Source organism: Cydia strobilella, chromosome 2, assembly GCF_947568885.1.
Source record: "Cydia strobilella chromosome 2, ilCydStro3.1, whole genome shotgun sequence".
Lineage (NCBI taxonomy): Eukaryota > Metazoa > Arthropoda > Insecta > Lepidoptera > Tortricidae > Cydia > Cydia strobilella.
In genome coordinates, this window is record NC_086042.1 from 7,542,652 (window position 1) to 7,559,644 (window position 16,993).

A 16,993-nucleotide genomic window follows, 5' to 3' on the forward strand; every position below is an offset into this window, starting at 1 on the left:
TACCGCACTGAAACGTATTAACCGTCTATCGATACCATACTTTGTTACACCTTTTCTTACTGCAGCAGTATATAAATCGGTAAGTTTACGGTGGTTTGTTATTATGCCGTTCTTCGAACATTTATTGTCAATAATGACTTGTTTAAAGTATGTTTAATAGAGATAAAGGAGCGATAGTTTATGTCTTGATCACGTGCGATTCTGTCTCAGTTGTGGTTTTATGTGTGTAATTTGCCTTTTTATTGGCTCATTGGTGGCTGATTGATAACTAGGCGCCATTTGAATACGTGCTCGTTGTGTTTGATTGAATTGAAACCTGCTCCTCAGTTAGCACTTGCGGTCATTTTATGATTGATGACTCGCTTAAAACACAGTGTACCGTTTCATTGGTTCCTTCAATGGAACATTTATTTATTTAAATTTATTCTTTCATTTTTTTACCTATTCAGTATATATATATGTATTGCAATTTAAAATATTTCAACTAACCATAATCGTAATGAAACCTTATATTTTTATCAATTTAATTGCCTGAGGTGAGAAATCTATGAACGTCACGCTATTGCTTACTTTATTTTACTAAGCTTTTAAAAACATGGCATTATGCCGAGTGTTTACCTTTTTTACAGTGTACAAGTTAGTTATGTCTTTTTAGGGTTCCGTACGCATTACGCAAAGGGTAAAAACGGGACCCTATTACTAAGACTCCGCTGTCCATCCGTCTGTCCGTCTGTCACCAGGCTGTATCTCATGAACCGTAATAGCTAGACAGTTGAAATTTTCACAGATGATGTAAAATCTGTTGCCGCTGTAACAACAAATAGGTACCTACCTAAAAACAGAACAAAATAAATATTTTTTTCCCGTTTTTTGCGTAATGGTTCGTAAGTTCGTAACCCTTCATGCGCGAGTCCGACTCGCACTTGGCCGGTTTTTATTTCCCTTTAAGACAAGCTACGTTCGGTGGCGTAGCGACATCTATCGGATAACGAGCGAAGTTAATAATTCGGCGTTCCATTGCATGTTCATTAAATTTGGGGTATAGGAAAATGAAATCAATGTGAGTATCATTGTATCTAAACTTTTGAAAATATTAGTATAAAAGCAATTGTTTATAAGTAACACTTAATAAGTAATTATAGTTAGTGCTGCCATCTCCTATGCACTAGCTACATTAAATCTCATTCTCAAGGACTCACGTATCAAGCTCGTAAAATATTTTTATGGTTGTAGCAGGTAAATTGTAAATTTTATGAATCCCAATTAGTCATAACAAATAATTAAGACATGTTTTTATTAGTTTACTATGAAAACAAAGCTCCGAGAGACACAAATGTGAAATCATAACATTTTACAAGTTAATGGCCTATTACGTTGTTATTATCAGAATCAGTAGGCTAAACAGACAGCTAGTTTTATCTGCGAGTGACTCAGCCTTATCGTCGCTATAATACTTATTATGTAACATCTGAAAAATAAACATCCACAACTGCCAATAGAAACGCGATAACACGATCGTAAAACCGGATATTATGGCTTTATTCATCATTCGGACATATAAATTCATCGAGACACTGGTTAATCGTAAAATAAATCTTATTACACGGTAAGATGATGTTTAAATTGACGACAAGCGTTTTATTTTCATCATAACAATAAAATTTATTTTTACGAGCGAGTTGATGTGGTTTGTGTATAGTGCCATCTAGCGGCGGGGCGCGGGACCGCGTGGCGGCGCGGCGAGCGCAAATCGTTGAGCTCGGTTTTATGAGGCGATCATGACGCTCCAAGCGCTCCAACGAGTCGGTGCTCCCGTAAACGTGGATTTGCGGTGTCGTTTGTCGTTTGATCTAGTTCAAGATTTTCATGAGCACTACGGCTATATTATAGGACGGTGAATAAATAATCGAGACTTTTCTCACATTGTGCTGTTTTCTGACACCATACTTAATCCAATATTGAGATGAAGAGGTTGGGAAGGTACTTACGTCTCAGTGATTGACACATTTGACACCCTTAGTTCATTTAGTTGACCTTCTTGTCACCTCATTTCCATTCCTAAATGAAAACAGACGGATCCCTTTGTTTGACATAATTATTGAAGACCATAAAGTAATTGATTGTCAGGTTATCAATAGTTATAATTTTGAAACCGTTAACTTTTCAGGATTTTCGTAAGGTTATCTTATAGATATGTTAGGTCAGGTTTGTTTTATGGCAATCCTGAAAAGTTACGCGTTTCTGAGAAAAACCAAATTATGACTAACGAAAATGCGGACAAACAATACATTATGACTTAAAACTTTATGGGAAACAATAGAGACACGAAAACAGATGATAATTGGATTTTTAAGTACTTAATCAATTAGGTATCCATTATTAGCAACTAGAATATCACAAAATAAGTTGAGATCACGTTCACAACGCCATATAGATGGAAAGTGAATCAACCTTTTTGTTTTGTTATGTTGTGATAAGTAAGTATACATACCTATTCTGCCCCGTCGTCCAAGGCAAAACAGTGGCACAGATTATTAGAAGAAATGTTTCCTACTTATCGAATGGTGCTTGCAATATGGCTGATAGACCTTAATTTATAAAATAAATAAAGAAAAGGTACTTACCTATCCTTTAAGTCTTTTGTGCCCATGTGGCCGTATTGCAGGCACCATACGTTCTCTAACATCAAAGGGAATAGAGTGTATGGAGTGTTATTTTATTGTTATAGATATATGGATGGATAAATGATTTTTTTTACTCCACATGAATTTGACCCATGTTCTTTCACTGATATGTGTTAAAATTGTTAAATATCAAATGGTGCCGCCATCTACACGAGTAAAGGCCAAATGTATGGCGCCATCTATTCGAGCATAAATTTCCGAGGTACGTTTTTTTCTTAGACATCCTATAAGTACAGTTACATATATCTTTGCTAAAATCATAGAGTAACTTATACTAGAGCGGTACTACTGTCATAGTAAATTTTGTAACCACAGTAAATTCACTCCCATCTATCGACACACTTTAAAACTAAAAATGAAGATTTATAAAAATACGATAAAATGTATTTAAATGTGGATAAATGATTTTTTTTATTTGCATTAATTATTTTTATGATTTTGACCCATGTTCTTTCACTGATATGCGTTAAAATTGTTAAATAACAAACGAAACCGTTAACGCCATCAATACGAGAGTAGGCCAAAGCTAGTAGCGCCCTCTGATCGAAAATCAAATTTTCTTGATTTTTGAGGCACGTTTTTTCCTTAGACTGTATCCATCTATTACGGAGTTATATCTATCTTTGCTAAAATATTAGTAGATCGCCCATTCAACGCCGATTGATGTACCTACCTAAATTAAGTACCGATTTAGTTATTTTTACCACAACTTTTTTTATATACCTACATTTTAATTCCTACCATAAAATCAGGGCTTAAAGAAAAGTTAATTTCGCCCATATACTGCCTAATATGGGGAGAGCTAGTAGAGGTACCTACTAAGTCTTAGGTAAGGTATATACTACTACCTGCATGTATCTGCATGCACGTGCCAAACAACCAGTTATTAAAATTATATTAAACGGGTCACACGTATTATTAAGTCGAATAGCTCGGCATGTTTTTATTCACCAGCCAGAACCAGTTATTGACAATTTATACCCTGTATATCTTATTTATACTGTGTACAAGAACACTGCCTATTAGAAAAACTTCTGATAAGAATGAATGAAGAAGAGCTGCTTATGGTATGCCTTTTTTAGGTTAAGAAAATATCATTAACATTAACTGTTTCGAATAGTAGAATAGAAGAGAAGTAGGTACCTATAGGTAAAGTCGTCGTCAATAGAACTTGCAAATAATTTAAACAAATATGACAGATTTTGGTATCGTTTGACACATAACCTAACATTTTTACGAAGGTAATTTTCCATGAAATATTAATAATTGACATTTAATTTAACTAAAAATGTATATAAATAAGGTCACGGTTCTCCTTTTAATGAGCGACATTACGAAGTAATGAAGGTAAAATGGTTTGTTTACATTATTTGAAAGTTCTATTGACGACGATTTTAGAACCTATTAGATTAAATATTCGAATTAATTAGGACTGAGACTAGTTCGTAAGTATAATCGAAACATGTTTTTTTTTGGGACAAAATCAAACAAAAACAAATCTTTTATACACAGAAACATTAGGTACTCGTAGGTACGTAGCTTTTTAATTTGACATACCTACAAATTAACGTTCAATGCGTTCAAATATAAAACACCTGAAAAAAGTTGATAGTACCTAATCGAGGTTCTACTGGGTAGGTACAATAGAACCTATAGATTAATATTATAATAGATTAATTTGGTGTAATGAAATAAAGTAAGTAATAAAGTACCTAAGTAGGTATTTACCTACCCATAGTTTTAGGATAATTTTAGATTTTTGTAAGGTAGGCAGGGTAGGTGTGTCAGGTTTCGTCCGCTTATAGCCCTTATAGGAGATGCCAACTCTGAAATGCGAAAAAATAATCTTTAGCTACTCTTACTTAAATGTGTTATATTTGTTTGTATTGCTCATGCTGTCTATTTTAGGTTAATATTACTTGACCTTCAGTAATATTTACGGTTTATTTTATTTAAAAAATATAATTTGCAGAAGTAGTGTTATTTTAGTTTTCGTCCACGTAGGTATGAGCTAGTTTTCGACCACTGCATTATTGAGTTAAATATCGATTATATATTTCGTTTCTAGTTCTTATGTTATATATAAATAATTTTTAGTTGGTTTTAAAGCTTCTGCCCGCAACTTCGACCGCGTAATAATGATTATTTTCGTGATAAACCTAACCTATATAACCTTGCGGCTCAAGCTATTTTCAATTTTCATACCAAATTCAAAAATCCTTAATTTAAATCGGTCCATAATCAATTGTACAAAATACCATTTTATTTTCACACCGTTGACAAAGGAGTGGCCGTTAAACTAAATGCCTGCTTTAATAGGCGATACAGATCATATTGAGAGAAAAAACAAATGTATATTAGTAGTAGATATATTTAAATAAAATCATCATAATAATATTCGCCTAGCTATTTAGGTTTCCGTCCGTCCGTGCACGAAAACTAAATACATAATTCATAAAATTGGTATGTTAGTTCTCGTCGACTAAATTTCTCTAAGATTTCCTTAAAAACATCATAAAACTGATCATTTTCGGTTTAGGTAATTGTACTTCTAAGTATGCATACGTACTAAAAATATTACTTAAATAAAATAGCTAGAACAGTTAATAAACTTACCATGAACATTTCCCGCCTAAACTTTTTTTTCTTGGTTTTACGAGTATGACCTCTGAAAGGCACGAATGCGGAGCTGCAACTAATGTTTTATTTTTAATTCGCTACTTGCGAAATATCATTTCTATGTAGATAGATCTATTGTTTAGACATTAAGGATGCAATAAGTCCAAAATTGTGCGGTAAGGTAGTATTCAAATTATAGATTTGGCAACTCCGTCCAGTGGACGAAATAAACTGGCACTGGCCGTTAAACTAACGCAATTACCATATTTAATACTATAATTACGTATATTATGCTTATTTTGGTGGCATTTGTATAAAAATATTAAGTAATTAATTACATAATTAAGTAGATAGTCTAATAAAATTACCAACCTACCTTTATGAAATGTAAACAGGAAGAGATAAGGTTATTAACTGGTTTTTTTCTATAAGTATAATTAGAAAACATAGGTACACTGGATTGTTTTTTTTATAACTTTACGGACTAATTTTAAGCGGTAATAAATTATAAATAAGGTACTTTAGTTAATTTTTTTAACAAAACTTTAATAGGTTAAATATTAGATATTTTCTTATCTTACAAAAAATAACCATCGTCTTATTTTAACAATTAACAAACCTATTAAAATAAGTAAATAATTAATACTAATGATTATTACAAAAATAAATACAGGAACCAAATCCACCATCCGTCGGCAACGTGCGGCCATCGCACACAATATGCGAACATCCAGTTCCATTGCAACTGCCGAACTGAGCTAACTTTGCATAATTGTCTCATTCACGCACATGCAATCGCCGTAATGGGCTCGTAGCCGCTATCTCTGTCGCGCGTGATCGTTAAAATGGTCTCCAAACTGGATGTTTTGAAGGAGCGCCGCCAACTTTTGTTGCCAGTAATGGGCGGAGCGTACATGCACAGGGCCGTATTTAAACGATAATAATTTTGAATAATGTATTTAAAATAAACATCATTAAATTAATATTACAATAAATACAAACTAAACTAAAAAAAAAGAGCGCTGGTGGCCTAGCGGTAAGAGCGTGCGACTTGCAATCCGGAGGTCGCGGGTTCAAACCCCGGCTCGTACCAATGAGTTTTTCGGAACTTATGTACGAAATATCATTTGATATTTACCAGTCGCTTTTCGGTGAAGGAAAACATCGTGAGGAAACCGGACTAATCCCGACAAGGCCTAGTTTCCCCTCTGGGTTGGACGGTCAGATGGCAGTCGCTTTCGTAAAAACTAGTGCCTACGCCAATTCTTGGGATTAGTTGCCAAGCGGACCCCTCTGGCTCCCATGGAGCCGTGGCAAAATGCCGGGACAACGCGAGGAAGATGATGATGACAAACTAAACTAAATTCAAACTAAATTTTAATTTTAATTAAACGTCTAAATATTTAAGAAACGAAGTATTAACTATTTCTATACGTTCTGAATTTCTTAAACGAATGTTTACCTACATGTTTAGGGAAATGATCTCTGAAACAAGCTTCAATGTGCTTCACTTAACATTATTAAGAAATCAACCGTTCTATAAATAGTCGGCAGTGTTTAAATATTTTGCATTAAATAGAAGCGATGGCAATAAATTAACAAAAACCGGCCAAGTGCGAGTCGGACTCGCGCACGAAGGGTACCATTATCCAAAAAACGGCAAAAAACATCACGTTTGTTGTATGGGAGCCCCACTTAAATATTTATTTTATTCTGTTTTTAGTATTTGTTGTTATAACGGCAACAGAAATACATCATCTGTGAAAATTTAAACTATCTAGCTATCACGGTTCATGAGATACAGCCTGGTGACAGACGGACAGACAGACAGACAGACAGACAGCGGAGTCTTAGTAATAGGGTCCCGTTTTTACTCTTTGGGTACGGAACCCTAAAACACCGGCTAAGTGCGAGTCGGACTCGCGCACTAAGGGTTTCGTACCGTTACGCAAAAAACGGCAAAAAATCACGTTTGTTGTATGGGAGCCCCACTTAAATATTTATTTTATTCTGTTTTTAGTATTTTTTGTTATAGCGGCAACAGAAATACATCATCTGTGATAATTTCAACTGTCTAGCTATCACGGTTCATGAGATACAGCTTGGTGACAGACGGACAGACAGACAGACAGCGGAGTCTTAGTAATAGGGTCCCGTTATTATGATGATTCACCTCGAGCGGCGCGGTTGCGTTCGCGTGTTGTTCGTCTACATAGTACGCTGCGTTAAAGCTCAGTAAATTTTCTGTTAACCTGCATAAGTATCTCTTAACTTCTGTGATTGTTCTCAATTTTGACGAGGCTAATGTATTAAAAATTTGATCATACAGTTATCGTACAAACCTCGGCAAAAACTGCAGAGTTTTATAAGCTTTCTAAAATATGTAGTATGAAGCGTATTAACGCTTGCGCATTATTTTGTCTATGTCAAGTCCTATCTTCTATTCTATAGGATGATTTTCAAAAAGAAAAGTAGTATCACAAGCTTTCTACAAGACCAGTTTTATAAAAATCTGCCCAGCAGCTTAGTCGTGAAAGTAGTTAGATTAGGTTAGAAAAGTTAAGTATTATTCTAATATTAATATGAAGTAGGATACAAAACATGGCAGACCCAAATCTCGACATAACAGGTTCATAAAATTATCATTTAGGGGTTTTTGCCACGAGTGTAATTGATATAAATAATTATTAATTATGGCAATTTTCGCATATTGACTGATTGATTTCAATATTCAGTTTCGATACCAAAATACATGTCATTTATTTGAAAGAAAAAAATGCAAAAAAACATATTTTACGTTCCTCCATTGTACACCAGGGTAAGTGAAATATTGGAAACGAGGGTACACAACAGCCGCAGGCTGGAGTGAATTAAAGACCTGAGTTTGCAATATTCTTACCCCCTGAGCTACTTACACACAATGTTTTTCATCATACTTGCGAAGAAAAAAACTTACTTTAATAAGCGAAATAATTTTTCAAAACGGTGACATTTCAAACATTCGTCTGCCATATTGTCGTTTTTTGACAGGTTAGGCATCGAAGGCACAGACACCTATCCGGCGCTCAGCCACGATTGAAAATTGTGTAAAAATGTTTTAAACGGCTATTAAATTAATCAAATTAAATATTTTTAAACATAAACATAAATATTAAATTATTAACGTCAGTACCTATTTTAAAGTAAAACTCATTTATACCCATTTGGTTAGTATAAATTAGTAACATAATAAAACAAACTATAACTTCCTACGGAGTCATAGCTTTTTTTCAATCCATAACTCCCGCGGGAACAATATAGGCCTTTGTCATTTAGTTCACCTGTATGAAATAAGATCTTTTTCAAGCAAGTGTGATGAAAAGATAATAAACATGATTACGTATTGTCGAGTATTCATCCGAATAACATATGCACCATATACCCATACCATATACCATATACCCGTGTGGTGTCGGGCGAGAATAGCACCACCCCCTTTCTTCTCGTGGGTGTCGTAAGAGGCGACAAAGGGATTACGGCTGAAGTGTGTCTTACGAAACACTAAGCCCCGAGACGCTGACACCTAGTCTCAAAAAAGAAGGAAAACTAATAATAAACCCGGATCTGGAGCCACCGTTTAGGCGCAAGCCAGGCACCTGCGGCCAAACCGGCACCACACGTACTGACTTGTCATTCCTGTGGAACATGTCGGGGAGGAGAGAGAGGGTGGTGCGGGTTCTGGGCAAGCCCGTGTTGCCATAAAGTCGCCTGTCCCAGGCGCAGCAGCATCCGCGGAGAGGGCACTTCGCCCACCTGCCTTGCAGGGGGGAAACAACACGGGGAGTGGCAGTTACCGGTTATAAGTCCGCACGAATAGGCGTCGCATGTGCGGGCGCCAGGGGCCACTCCCGACAGTAGGAGGATCCATCGAAGATCCACTGATCAGTTACCGCCTGCTTTAAGTCGGGCAATCCTCGACCAATAAGGTACTGATCCGCCTCAGCGTTAATTTGTCCTGTCTGGGTGAACGGGACACAAGCTTTACGGCTGGACGTTGACGCTGTAACACCAACCACCTGCTCAGAATGGAAACAAAACTTTCAAAAGCGACAATAATTCTTCCTTCATGCGCTACGCGACATGGAATGTCCGAACAATGAGGACAGGTTTTCCGAACACCTGCGAAAACTTTGATTGCGCGCAAGATCTGCGCAAAACTTACAATATTGACGCGGAACTCAACAGGTTAAACGTCGATATTGCAGCTTTACAGGAAACCAGGATTGAAGATGAGGGCTCTTTGCGCGAAGCTAATTACACTTTTTACTGGAAGGGCAAGAGTTCTTCGGAAACACGGGAGCATGGGGTAGGATTTGCGGTCCGTAATCATCTTCTTGATGCAATAGAGACACCTGTAGGTGTGTCTGAGCGCATCATGGTCTTGCGTCTTAATACGAAAAGCGGCTACGTCACTTTGATCTCCGCTTACGCACCGACGCTCAACTCCCAACCCGAGGCCAAGGACCGATTTTATGACCAGCTCGATGAACTAGTTCGCGGGGTGCGTTCATCCGATAGGCTTCACATTATGGGCGACTTTAACGCTAGGGTCGGCCAGGATAATACTGACTGGCCCGATTGCCTAGGTGCGCATGGTATAGGTAAGCTAAACGACAACGGACAACGACTGCTGGAGTTCTGCTCAAAATATCAACTGTGCGTCACCAATACATTTTTCAAAGGAAAATTAATGCGAAAAGTCTCCTGGATGCACCCTCGCTCAAAACACTGGCATCAGTTAGACCTTGCTCTTACCAGAAGGAGGGACCTGCGGGAAACGCTCCATACACGGACGTTCCATAGCGCCGATTGCGACACTGACCATAGTCTTGTTTCCACCAAGGTCCGATTAGTCCCAAAAAAGATTCATTCGTCTAAGCCTCTTGGTCGAAGGAAGATCAATCTTTTTAAGACCCGGGACTTGGAGGCATTGGAGTTGTTTGGGGCTACGGTCCGCGACGAAATATCGGCATGGGACAGTTCCGTATCAGCGCAAGTCGAATGGGAAAAAATAAAGTCCCTTCTCACAGACACCGCAGGGAAAGTTTTTGGGTACCAGAAGGCAAAGTCACACGACTGGTTACTTGAAAATGAGGAGCACTTACTACCCCTTATTGACTTAAAACGGCAGGCTTTCTTAAACTTTCGTCTTAATCCTTGCGATGCTGCACGGGCAGAGCTCAAAAAGGCGAAAGCCTCACTCCAGCGTAGCTCTCGCTTCTATGCAAACGCATATTGGACAGAACTCTGTCAAGTAATTCAGACGTGTGCAGACGCAGGAAACATAGGCGGTGTTTACGAAGGCATTAAGCGAGCTCTTGGCCCTATTATAAAAAAGACGGCCCCTCTAAAGGAAGCTGACGGCTCTGTCATAACAAACAGCAGTCGCCAGATGGCAAGATGGGTGGAACATTACACCGGGCTCTACTCCTGTCCAGTCGACATTCAACCAGAAACTATGGGACTACTCCCGGTCCTGGATACTTGGCACGAGTTGGACTACGCACCTACCATAGAGGAACTCCACCTGGCCGTCAAACAGCTTAAAAACGGTAAAAGTCCGGGCAAGGACGAAGTGTACACCGAAATCGTCAAGATTAAGTGCATCCTTCCCGTCCTTCACAACAACCTGACCAAATGTTGGGAACAGGGCTGCGTGCCTCAAGACATGCGCGACGCTAATATCGTCACTCTTTACAAAGGCAAAGGCGACCGCGGTGATTGCAATAATTACCGTGGAATATCCCTGCTTAGCATCGTCGGCAAAGCTTTTGCTAGGGCCACCTTGGCTAAACTACAAAAGCTAGCTGACCGCGTATATCCAGAGGCACAATGCGGCTTTCGGGCCCAACGGTCAACTGTCGATATGATATTTTCGCTTAGACAGTTACAGGAAAAGTGTAGGGAGCAAAAGAGTCCTGTAGTCGTAGCTTTTGTCGACCTTAACAAGGCCTTTGACACTGTGAGCAGAGAGGGGCTATACTCGGTTCTTGTCAGTATTGGTTGCCCTCCAAAGCTCCTGAAGATAGTAAAATCATTCCACGAGGGTATGGAAGCCACAATCCTACACAACGGTGAAACATCTGCTCCCTTCGACGTCCGCCGAGGCGTTCGACAAGGTTGTGTATTGGCACCTACTCTCTTCGGAATATTCTTTTCTGTACTCTTGAAGGTTGCTTTTGGAGACGACCTACAGGGCATACACCTGTACACAAGATCCGACGGTCAGATGTATAACTTAACGAGGCTTAAGTCCAAACGCCATAGAGCGGACTTATTTGTAGACAGCCTTCTCTTCGCTGACGATGCTGCTTTCGTCGCTCACAGTGAGTCTCAGCTGCAGACAATCATGGACAAATTTTGAAAAGCCTGTGACCTCTTTTCCATGTCCATTAATGCCAAGAAAACCGTCATACTAGCGCAAGGGTGTTCAGCACAGCCAAAGATCATGCTTAACGGCGCGCCTCTCGAGGTGGTCAGCAAGTTTTGTTACCTTGGCTCGCTTGTATCGAGCAATCTCTCGCTTGACGCGGAGATCGACTCTCGCATCGGCAGAGCAGCCACTACGTTCGGGAGGCTCCGTGCAAGGGCTTGGGACAACAATCATCTCACGGTAAAAACGAAAATGCTTATTTACCAAGCGTGTGTCCTAAGCACACTTCTGTACGGAGCGGAATCCTGGACAACTTACGCAAAACAAGAACGCCGGCTGAACACCTTTCACATGCGCTGTCTGCGGAGCATACTTGGCATCACATGGAAGGATCGCGTGACAAACGAGTCTGTTCTAGGCCAGGCACAGCTCCCTAGTATCACAGCCATACTAAAGAAGAGACGACTGAGGTGGCTTGGGCATGTGCATCGTATGGAACGGACTCGTTTACCACGGCAAATCCTGCTAGGAGAGATCGCAGACGCAAAAAGACCGGTCGGGCGGCCAATGCTGCGCTTTAAAGATTGTGTCAAGCGTGATATGGTTGCCTTTAATATCCCATGCAACCAATGGCAGAAACTGGCCGAAGACCGACCCATGTGGCGTCGTGTTGTCCATGATGGCCAATCCAAGCACGACGATGCCTGGTTTACCTACTTGAAAGAAAAACGCTTGGGGCGCCACGAGCAGGCCTCCAACCCCCGCCCACCTGGGGGAGCATACACCTGCCGCGTGTGTGGACGAGGGATCCTCTCCCGCATAGGGCTACACAGCCACGAACGCAAGTGTCGTTACCGGGATGCTGCTTAAAACATCTGGCACAGATGAAAAGGCCTATTATATATATAGTCAGAATAAAACGAATTAAATATTATTAAAATAACATTTAATTTCACCTACGTCACCACGTTACGGCCGTCTGAATAACTAAATAGTTTATTTTAATTTTACAATACGGCCCTGGATATCGGAATTCAAACATGGCGACCAGCGACGCGCTGTGTGACGAACGACCGTCGTGATTGTGTCTATTTTTAATGTTTTTCTTACAAATAAAAGTGTGCCACTAATGTTCAAAGGACGTGTGATATTGTGCCCATACATCAGTGTTTAAATTTAGAATTAAACATTAAAATATTCATCTCTAACCTAGTATTTGTTATTCGTCCGATCGTCCGCCATTATGCTATGTGAATAGCCGATGTAAGTCGCTGTAACGAGATCGATAGGTCTATGCGCGTCCCGTTCTAACGCTAAGTGCATGAAAGAGAAGCGGAACAGTTGAATGAACGTGGATGGGCTAAAATTGTGTAAATTAAATTTTTATAAATTGTTTAGATTTTTGTAATTGTGTTATGGTTTAAGTTTATTAGGTATTTGATTTACTTTAGTAGGTCAAATAAAAATGGATAAAAATGAAAATGGGTTATAATATGATGAAATTAAGTTAAATAAGTGCTCCGTGAACAAAATTTTGCACGGAGCACTAAAAATATCTACCTATATAATATACAAGAAAATGAAAAATATGTACTTAGGTACAACACGTCAAGTAAAACAAGTTACTTAGGTACACTAAGACAAGAATACAGTTAAGGAATTTCGGGCAGGTATCTACTCAAATTAATAGCTTTTTGGTTTTTTAATGCTTTTTACGCGGGAGATTATTTTTTTAGGGTTCCGTACCCAAAGGGTAAAAACGGGACCCTATTACTAAGACTCCGCTGTCCGTCTGTCTGTCACCACGCTGTATCTCGTGAACCGTGATAGCTAGATAGGTGAAATTTTCACAGATGATGTATTTCTGTTGCCGCTATAACAACAAATACTAAAAACAGAATTAAATAAATAATTAAGTGGAACCCCCAACAGTAAAACCAGTAGTAAATACAACAAACGTGATTTTTTTGCCGTTTTTTGCGTAATGGTACAGAACCCTTCGTGTATCGTGCGCGAGTCCGACTCGCACTTGGCCGGTTTTTTTAATTTACTCTGCTTAATAGTTGATTGTTGGTGGTCCTAACTACAGAAAAAAAGCACAAAAAGTTTCAAAACAAAGTTTTAAAGGTGCCTACTTATTTATACATAATGATATCATATTGAATATTGAGCAGCTTGCCTACTGCCAGGACCTATACTTAACCAAGCAGGTTTTCTAAATTTGGATACTTAGACTTACGACTTTTAATACATGTCGAATTTATTTAACGCCGACAAAGGATAGGCAACTATAATGTCCAGTTTAGGTTAGGTACTTATACCTTCCTACGGACCTAGGTATAGGTATGAGTGACAACCCTACAAAGTTATTCAGATTTTAAATTGACGCATGTCATGTCATTCATCGGATTTACTTGCTAGGGTTGAAACATATAGATTTTTGCACTAATGTTAAACAAACTGTATCTCAAAAACGGTAAGAAATATTAACGTGATTAAAGTGAAAAATAAAGCAGGTAGCCTAAACAATTCCCATTTGCATAAAAGTCCCTCATTTTTTCCACCCGATATAAGTGTAAATATGGCTAGTTTTTAAAAGATAGCAAGTCAATGCCTCGGCATATCAGTTTACATAGATAGGTACATACTTACTTAAAAATAAACACGCATTTGTTGTTGTATAACAATCGACGAAACTATATTCACTTAGGTTGATAACCCGCCTCTACAATAGAGGGTATTTCAATTTATCCAATCAAGCAAAACACCAACAAATCATTATGTTAATGTTTCATTGTTCTACCGGTTCTACGGCGCTATGATGCTACCATCATAAATGGGTACCTAGACCCAAAAGAGCCCACGAATATCTCACAACTGCGCCTATAAGCTTCTTTTCATATGCACACCAAGCTCCAAAATGGTACAAAATAAAACAAGCTTTCCAAAGTGTCAAGTTACTCGCCCCTCTCTCGTATGCTCCGGACACGGCCCGTAAATAAATCTAAATATTTCGACATAAATATAAATATTTCGGGATAAGTATAAATATATCAGCAGCGCGTGCTTCGGCGCCGCGTTTCCCTAGTAATTTAAAATGGCTTGTGTCTGTAAAATTAAAGACGCACATAGGACGTTTAGTTTGATGGCCGTAGAATCTGTCCCTTAGCATTCAACTCTTGCGCATATCATTGTTTGTTTGCGACGCCAGCTCCGTGACGCGTGATCGCGTTATCAATGAGGTTATGTAATATTCAATAATTGGTCACTAGGTAGACGTTAATGACCTTCACTTTATGCGCGATGATAGAAGAAATTATATGTTGCTGTAACTTTAAGTAGGTGTCACGATCAAAGCTGAGATTTATTTCTACTAGTTAATCTCTTCAAATGACTAATTAATTAATTAATTTGTGTAAATAAGTTTTCGCAATGGTAGAGGTACTTTTCTTTGAGACTAAATTTAATATTTACTTCTTAGTTTTTAAATTATGATATAAAGATTAAATATCGGTAATGGTTTATGATTAATTATGATATCAAGATTAATGCTGGTGATGAATTGTAAGAAATACCTACTTGTATAGGTATTTATTTTATAATTAATGGCGTTCTTCACATAAACAGGTATCTACATAATGAGCCAGCTCCAGCTGCCACTAATTCCAAAGTAGGTGCCCAAGGTGCCCGTATATCTATATCTTAGTTAAATACATGCCTGGAGTACCGATGTAAAATATGAAAGAAGATTGTATACCTAGATAATTGCATGCGGATCAGAATATTCAGAATATTCACTCGTTGAAGTGAACCATGGTTATTTAAAAATGCGCGTTAAAAAGCGTGTACTTATGTAAATAATAGGTAGAAACCGACTAAATTAAGCTTGCAGCGAGACAATATGGTGACACTGCCATTAACGTCATAGGCAGTTTGACATACTTAATTATATGGTGTTGTTACCTTACTCTACTTAATAGGTAATCTACTGCAAACTTAACAAAAACGGTATCTAAACTATAAAGTTACAATTTGTCTAGTTACTTGAAAAAAACTAAACTTTTATTTCATTCGCGCTGCAGACAAAATCTGATCTCCATTTGCCATAGCCAGCCATACTTATTCGAAGACAAGTTTGCATCGACAACAGACTTAGGATTTACTGCGTCGGATTTGAATGTGTTTTACATACACTAGGTGCTATCTCCTAGCACAGAAGTGGAAATAAAATAGATATGCGTCTCTAGTCGAGATACAATGGGGGTGTAGGGGTTCCATCTTTGCGTTAAAAACAGAGACTCGCAAATAATTAAGTCAACCTCCGTAAACTCGTCATTGTTTTAGTATTAAATCTAGGTACATATATTTTTTTATCCGAGAAGTTTTATTTTGGTCATAATTATAGTTTTCAAGTTATCCAGCGAAAGAAGGTAGCATCACTGCTAACAATCTATTTTGAATACTGTAGCTGGCAGGTTTGACTGTCACATAATATTTGGATTAGTCAAGCTTGTCAAAAGAAATTTAGAATCTAAGTTTTAATTTAATACATTAGAATTTACTAACATTTATTTTTAAGATTTTTATAAATCAATTAATGTAAACTAACAAAAAAATTGATCATTGTTATCTGACAATAAATAAATTAGTATTTGTATTATTATGTTCCTTATTTCAAGTATCAGCCACTTAGGTACCTATACCTACAAAAATTAGTGACTGCAGTTATATTTTATATTTCATGTACGAGGATAGAATTAGAACGTTTACTTTTATCTGTTCTCAATTTTGGAACTAATTACCTACCTATTTTTTTTAGGTATTAGTTTTAGTTTTGTAGGTAGTTAAATGAAAAACATAAGAAGGTGTCTAAACTGTCTAACATTATTCAAACAGGTATAGTTAGGTAATAGGTAACTATAAATACATATAATAATTATAGCATCAAACAGATGGTCGATATATAATTCAATATACTGGCGGGCGTAAAGAAAAACTTGAATATGCCGTATACAATAGGTATACATAAAAGATACCTGTGTATTGATTGCGATCCTAGGCCGTGGTCTCCCTACTAGGAAGCCTACACTAGCATTGTCTGCCTAGTATGCCGCCGGTAAGGTGTATGTTTTGAATGAAAATTAATACCTTAAGCCGATAACTCGCCTATGATTCTCCTTTAAGATACGATTGGGCGTTAATTTATTAAAAATGCATTTATTTATTTGTACCTGTATAGGTACTGTAATTATTGACTAAAATTGTGTTATTTACTATG